This window comes from Mandrillus leucophaeus, unplaced genomic scaffold (genome assembly GCF_000951045.1).
Source record: "Mandrillus leucophaeus isolate KB7577 unplaced genomic scaffold, Mleu.le_1.0 Scaffold392, whole genome shotgun sequence".
Taxonomy (NCBI): domain Eukaryota; kingdom Metazoa; phylum Chordata; class Mammalia; order Primates; family Cercopithecidae; genus Mandrillus; species Mandrillus leucophaeus.
The window spans coordinates 1377114-1383815 of record NW_012104165.1 but is presented as its reverse complement, the minus strand read 5'-3'; the positions used below and the strand labels follow the sequence as shown (position 1 = coordinate 1383815).

Sequence of the window (6702 nt, the reverse complement as noted above, 5' to 3'; positions counted from 1 at the left end):
ACACACACACACACACACACACACACACACATACACACACACACACAAAATTAGCCAGGCGTGGTGGCGGGCGCCTGTAATCCCAGCTACTGCAGAGGCTGAGGCAGGAGAATGGCGTGAACCCGGGAGGCGGAGCTTGCAGTGAACCAAGATCGCGCCACTGCACTCCAGCGTGGGTGACAGAGCGAGAATCCATCTCAAAAAAAAAATAGAAATCTATTTCTCATTTCATATCTAACTCATGTTTTTGATATGAATCATCCATATATATATGTTGATATCATGTTAATGAGTTTGATATGAATCATCAACGTAGTATGTAGCATATACATATCAACATAACTATGTTGATGATTCATATCAGATTCTCAATGCTGGTCATTACTGTATTTAAGTTTTCCATTTTTGTTACAAATAATAAGATGATACTTTAAAATCTCTATTCTTCACAAGGTACCTCTTTAATTCATAGCCTTTTATGTCCGCATTATTCTTTTTTTGGGGGTTGGTCAGCAACTTTGAGTGCCATTGCAAGCAGCATCATTGAAGTAGTTTTATAAAGAAAAGAAGTCTGATATCTTGGGCAGCTTGCTGCTTACTAGGGAGACCAGCATGCTCAGACATTTATTGTCAGGGTTAAACGTATGCTCTGGCACCAAGTTCAAATCCTTCCTCCCCATTTCTGAGCTGTGGGACTTTAGGCAACTTATGTAAATGCTCCTATGCTATAGTCTCCCCATCTGTAAAACAGAGGATGACATCAGTACCTTCCTCATAGGGTACATAAGATTAAATAAATACAAACTTGTACTTAAAATGTAGCTCTCAATAAATATACATTATGATTTACATAAGAAATAATACCATTTAACAAATGTAGGTAGAATTTTAAGTATCATGTTAAAATTAGGATATGAAATGCCTCTGCTGACATCGTTACTCTTTTCTCCATAGTCAAAACCTAAATCAGAATATTTCAAAAGAGAGGAAATAAAAGTTGAGCTTAAAACTGTTCTGCCCTAAACCTTTGTCTTTGAAGTTTATTTTTAAAGTGTTAAAGAATACATATATATGTGTATTTTTTTTCCTCATGGCTTAGGAACCATAAACGATTCTTTAAAAGTTACTTACTATTTTATTTGTCAATAGAACAATTAGCAATTAGCTGAATTCAGATTTTCTGGAATAGCGTTTATGAAATTGTATAATACCTACAAATCACTTGAGATCTTGTTAAAATGCAGATTCCTAATTCAAAAGGTCAGAAGGGGGCCCAGGAACCTACCTTTTAAATGAGCAATGCACTCCTAGGTGCCTCAGATGCTGCTGGTTCATGGAGTGCACTTTGAGTATCAAGGTCCCAGACTACCCTGAGGATTAGTATGGTCCTTTGAATATGCTAGAGGCATCAAGCAAATAATAACTTCTTTTCCATCCTTCCACTTGCAACCTCTACATCAGTAGGTAGTCCCTAAACCTGTGCTCCCCTCACTGACCTACTGCCTGTCCCACCCTAAGAGGACTGAGATGCCTGTGAAGTGCAATGGGCAAGTGAGTTGAGATGAGTTTGTAGAGCAAGGCAGCGTCCTCTGCTCTGGAATAGGCAAATAGAGCTAAATGTTTATCCAGGCAATCTAAACAGGACCCATAAATGTTTACTTTAGGAAAAAGCTACTTCTACAGAGCTTCTGCTCCTCTTGCATGAGCTCGCAGGGCAAAAGGAAAGGGGCTGTTTGTTGCATGTTTACCAGCACCATGCAGACCTGCCAGTCCACACCCCCAGTCCTCTCTTGGGCTCTCTGAACTGCCTGGGTCAAAGGAACAAGGTCCCAGCTGAGGTTTCCTCATATATGGTGCTATGGCATGCCACACTTACCTTCAACACTGAAGCCTGGCGTGGTCCTTCTGTGACTCCAACCCCAGTGCTCAGACAGTCCCTTTCTCTCTCACCTACTCAGAAAAGCAAAGTAAAGCTCACAGAGGAAAAAGCCACAAAATGGAAGACAAAAGGGTGAAGGAGGAACATTTAGGGAATGAGGGACATCCCAAATGAGTAAGAGAGGAGGAGGGGAGAGATAGGAATGTAAAAAGGGCCCAAATGGGCATGCCTGTAGTAAAGAGAAAATTGAAGGGAGAATTTGGGAATGTTTGGATTTTGTTTGTTTGTTTGTTTTTTCTTGTTGTTGTTGTTGTTTTCCAGATTCTCTTTCACTGATCTGGTCCAAAGTGTTGTAGTAGTTGATGCCACTACTTCCTGCATTTGGCCTCACTAACAGTAACAAGAAGGATTTTCAGTGCCCCTATAATTAGAGGAGCACCAAGAGACCTAAAGAAGGGAGGCTCAGACTGTGGATGGGGGCACTCTGTCAATCAGCAAACATCCATGGGGCACTTGTTAGGCCAGTGGGTACCACTGTAGGAACTTGGGATACATCAGCAGAGCCGACAAAGGTTCCTGCCCTAACAAAGTTTACATTCTAGCAGGAGAGAAAAATAATAGACAATAATCATAGTAACTATGTAGTATATTAGAAGGTGATAAAGTACTTTTGAAACAGAAGAAAGTGGAGCAGTGTAAGGAGGAGTCAGATTTCATTATATGGTGCAGGCGGGGTCAGGGATGCTTCATTGAGGAGGAGACATTTAAACTAAGATGAAGAGGTGAAGTGGGGGTCAGCTCGATGCTATCTAGAAGAAGGATGTTCCAGGAAGAGGTGAGCCAGTGCAAAGGCTAAGGTATGGAATAAAAATAGTTTTCCCACTGAGGTTGTCAACAGGTTCTCACAATCAACCTAGAAGAGGAAGGCACAGGTGTTTGCCATACGTATGTATTGTGTAAACTGAGCACAGTGAAGTAAAAGTGATTGCTCAATGTCACATGCCTGTGAGGTGGCAAAGGTCTGCATTGAAGACTCAATGATTCCCCATCTAGTGTTCTTTTGTTGGAATTTTGTTTTCCAATCTGGGTAATTATTATGCTTTATTTCCTTTTGTGGAAGCCAAACGTGATGCCACATAAACAGGTATTGAGTAATTATTTTGAATGAGTAACTGTGCCCTGAAAGCACTGGAGGGAGGGGGTGCGGGGGATAACCTGTTGGTATACAAGAGGAAGAAACGAATAGAATTCTGGTAGGTCAGGTGCATTAATGCAGGTCAGGTGTGAGAGGCTGGGCAGTGATTGGGAAAGTGCAGCATCATGGGAAGGAAGGGCTGGGAAAGTGAAGATACGGTTAAGTTTGCTGCTTGGTAGCATAGCATAGCTGTAGTTTGTTACTATCTAGCTGTGTGACTGTGCACAAGTTACTTCACCTCTCTGTGCTCTTGTGGAAAGACATGAAGGTTAGGTGGGTGAGGAGAGAAATCTCAGGAGGTAAAGCAATACAGGTAAAGCATGTAAATCCATTTGTGGGGCAAGTGGTGTATGGGGGTGGGATGGGATCCAGAGTGGTTAGGAATTCGAAAAGAACTAAGCAGAAGGTCCCAGGATGTTTGGGGAGTAAGGAAAAGAGTCTCCCACTTGCCTCTTTGCCCTAGATGGGCTCAAAGTGAGGAAGTTAATGATATGAAATATTCTCCAAGCCACCTAAGGAGGCAGCAGAAGGTGGGTCAGTGGTGCAGGACTTGCCCAGGTGTCAAGTTGCCCAAGGGCTTTGGAAGAGTCTCTGTTAAAGATTGGCTCGGCTCAGGGTGAGTCCCGTGGTGAGTGGGGTTATGAGTCCTAGGGTGAGTAGGGTGATGCAGGGTGGGGATGCACATTGGGCTCCAGGCTAAAGCCCAGGAGTAACTGGAGGTGTATGGTGCAAGGGGTGCCAAGAACTGTGGTTGGATAAATGCCAGCATTTTAGGAATAAATATAACAATGATAGTAGATACTTCTGAAACACCTGGCACTGTTCTAGTTGCTTGACATGTATTAATTCATTTAATCCCCAAACATGATCTAAATGTGTAGTCAACTCCATTTTAAAGAGGGGGAAACTGAGGCACAAGGAGGTTAAGTCACTCACCCAAGGTCACACAGCTTGTAGGCAGCCGAGGCACGAGGCACCCTGCTATATAGGTAATGTTTCTTGTAATATATTAAAAGTTTATTTTAATACATTAAAATAAACTTTTTCTTATCATCTATGTGGTTACGAAGTTGTACAGTTCATGTGGAAAAGGCAGGATAAATACTTGTTTCCCTTTACTTATGTCTTTTCAAAATACTTGGCTCTCTAGCATTCTCCAATGGTGACCAATTTTTTTTTTTTTAAGAATAATTACAGACTCAGGGATATAAACATACTTGAAGTGTTTCAACTCTTTGCTGTCATTATCTTTACTGGGGCTCAAATTTTCCTATCTTCAAGTGGGAAGGTCTTCAACTTGGCACCTGAGTACTTCTGACTCAAGACCCTTGCTTTATGATACGACAAGATGTTTCAGTCTCATGCCATACATTTCTTGCCTCCGATCTGGATTCAGCCATTTCTCCCGGGAATCCTGATTTCTTTATGGGGATATGGAATTTCAAGATGACAAACTGAATGCTAGCAACGGCTCACTGCTTAGCTGGTTATTGTTTCCAAGCCTTTTCAATAGCAAGACCTAGGAGATATATATCTGTGTATGCCTGTTTGTTTTTCTTTCTAATTCAGAGTTACAGAGTTTTTACTTCTCTTTACATTTGTATCTCCTCTTGTATTATTATCATCTATTGCTGTATAATGAATTAACTAAAACTTAGTAGTTTAAAACAATGCACATTATCCTTTCCAAGGGTCAGAAATCCAGGTATGGCTCAGCAGGGTCCTAAGCTTCAGAGTCTCTGAAGACTGAAATCAAGGTGTTGGTCAGAGTTGGCATCTCATCTGAAGGCTTAACTGGGGAGAGATCAGCTCTAAGTTCACATGATTGTTGTCAGAAATCAACAAACCCTTTGAGGGTTTGTGGACTGAGGGCCTCAGTTACATGCTGGCTGTTGGCAATAGGCAATCCTCAGTTCCTTGTCATATAGGCTTCTTTAACATGACAACTTGATTAGTCAAAATCCCCAAGGGAGAGCATCTGCTAGCAAGACAGAAGTCACCGTTTTCTTTGTAACCTAATCACAGAAGTAACATCCTTTCAACATTTTGTATTCTATTAATTAGAAGCAAGTTTTTTAAAAGGAGGGTGTTGGGGGTGATGGAGGAGAGGCTGGTGGCTGCGGCTGCCGTGGTTTTCTCCTGGTGCCCAGCAGAAATGGTGGCCAAGCAAGGTGTGGCAGGGCCGACCCAGGATCCCCCAGGACCCTCCTCTCTGTGCAATAAGGGGCCTACTCTTGCCAAGGCCAATGGGAAAGGGTGAACGTGGCCCCCATGGGTCTGCAGCCCTGATAGGAATTTAAACTGTCTCTCCGATGTGTATGATAGAAAAAAGACGGACTACCAAGGGTCATCTGAAATTGTGATTGAGTCACTAATAATACCAGGACAAAGTTAGAGATCACTACTCAAGCATAAGCCCTGGTTTCCTCCTCCCTCCCTCCCTCCCTCCCTTCCTCCCTTCCTCCCTTCCTCCCTCCCTTCCTTCCTTCTTCTTTTTCTTTTTTTTTGTCTTTTGAGGGAGTCTTGCTTTGTTGCCCAGGCCGGAGTGTGGTGCCGCGATCTCTGCTCACTGTAACCTCTGCCTCCCAGGTTCAAGCAATTCTCCTGCCTCAGCCTCCCTAGTAGCTGGGATTACAGGCATGAGCCACCACGCCCGGCTAATGTTTGTATTTTTAGTAGAGACAGGGTTTTACCATGTTGGCCAGGCTGGTCTTGAACTCAGGTGATCCACCCACCTTGGCCTCCCAAAGTGCTGGGATTACTGGCGTGAACCACCGCGCCTGGTCCCCAGTTTTCATAAGACTGCTATGAAGATGTTTGATATAAAGGCTTGGGCTGAGTTTGTTGTGGAATGGGCTGCAAAGGACCCATATGGCTTCCTTACAACTGTTATTTTGGCCCTATACTCCACTGTTCCTAGCAACTGTTATACTGTCTTGGAAATTGGCCAAGATGATTGAGGCCAGGGGGAAGGAGCAAAAGAAGAAACAAAAACGTCAAGAAAACGTGCAAAAACGAAACGACTGAAAAAGGATTAAAGGACTGAACAGGCTCTGCAACCAGGGGAAATCATTTGGAAAATTATGCAGCTTTGGAAGGACCCACTAAGGTTTCTTCTTTGGATTTCTTGACATTATTACTTAGTAAATGAAATTTGACCAAATGGAAGAATCAGGTCCATTCTGACCTCAATACTGTAGTAACTTTTAGGCTTGGGTGTAGGAGTTTATAGGTTTCTATTGACAGTTATTGTAAATTAGCATTTAGCATTTATTATGGTACAAATTCTTAATAACTGACATAGTCATTTCCCACTTAGTAATTTATGTACTGAATGAAAACATCAATTTATGTACTGAAATGAAAACATCCTATGGGGAAAAATGACTTTATATTATGAACTCTATTCAAATGAACTCTATTTAAAATGGGGTCCTGTTCCCCACAGAAATACAAACTACCATCAGAGAATACTATAAACACCTCTATGCAAAAAAACTAGAAAATCTAGAAGAAATGGATAATTTCCTGGATACTTACACTCTCCCAAGACTAAACCAGGAAGAAGTTGAATCCCTGAATAGACCAATAGCAGGCTCTAAAATTGAGGCAATAATTAATAGACTAT

At 42.1% G+C, this 6702-nt stretch overlaps 1 protein-coding gene across 1 annotated transcript in view; it reads left to right on the top strand.

Moving 5' to 3' along the window:
- ZSCAN31 (zinc finger and SCAN domain containing 31) overlaps window positions 1-1024 on the top strand; it is a 10110-nt gene extending 9086 nt beyond the window's left edge. The window contains exon 5 of the mRNA XM_011991264.1: window positions 955-1024. The gene's annotated coding sequence lies outside the window, so the exon portion shown is untranslated. The remainder of the gene's footprint in view (window positions 1-954) is intronic.
- Window positions 1025-6702: the final 5678 nt, after the last annotated feature.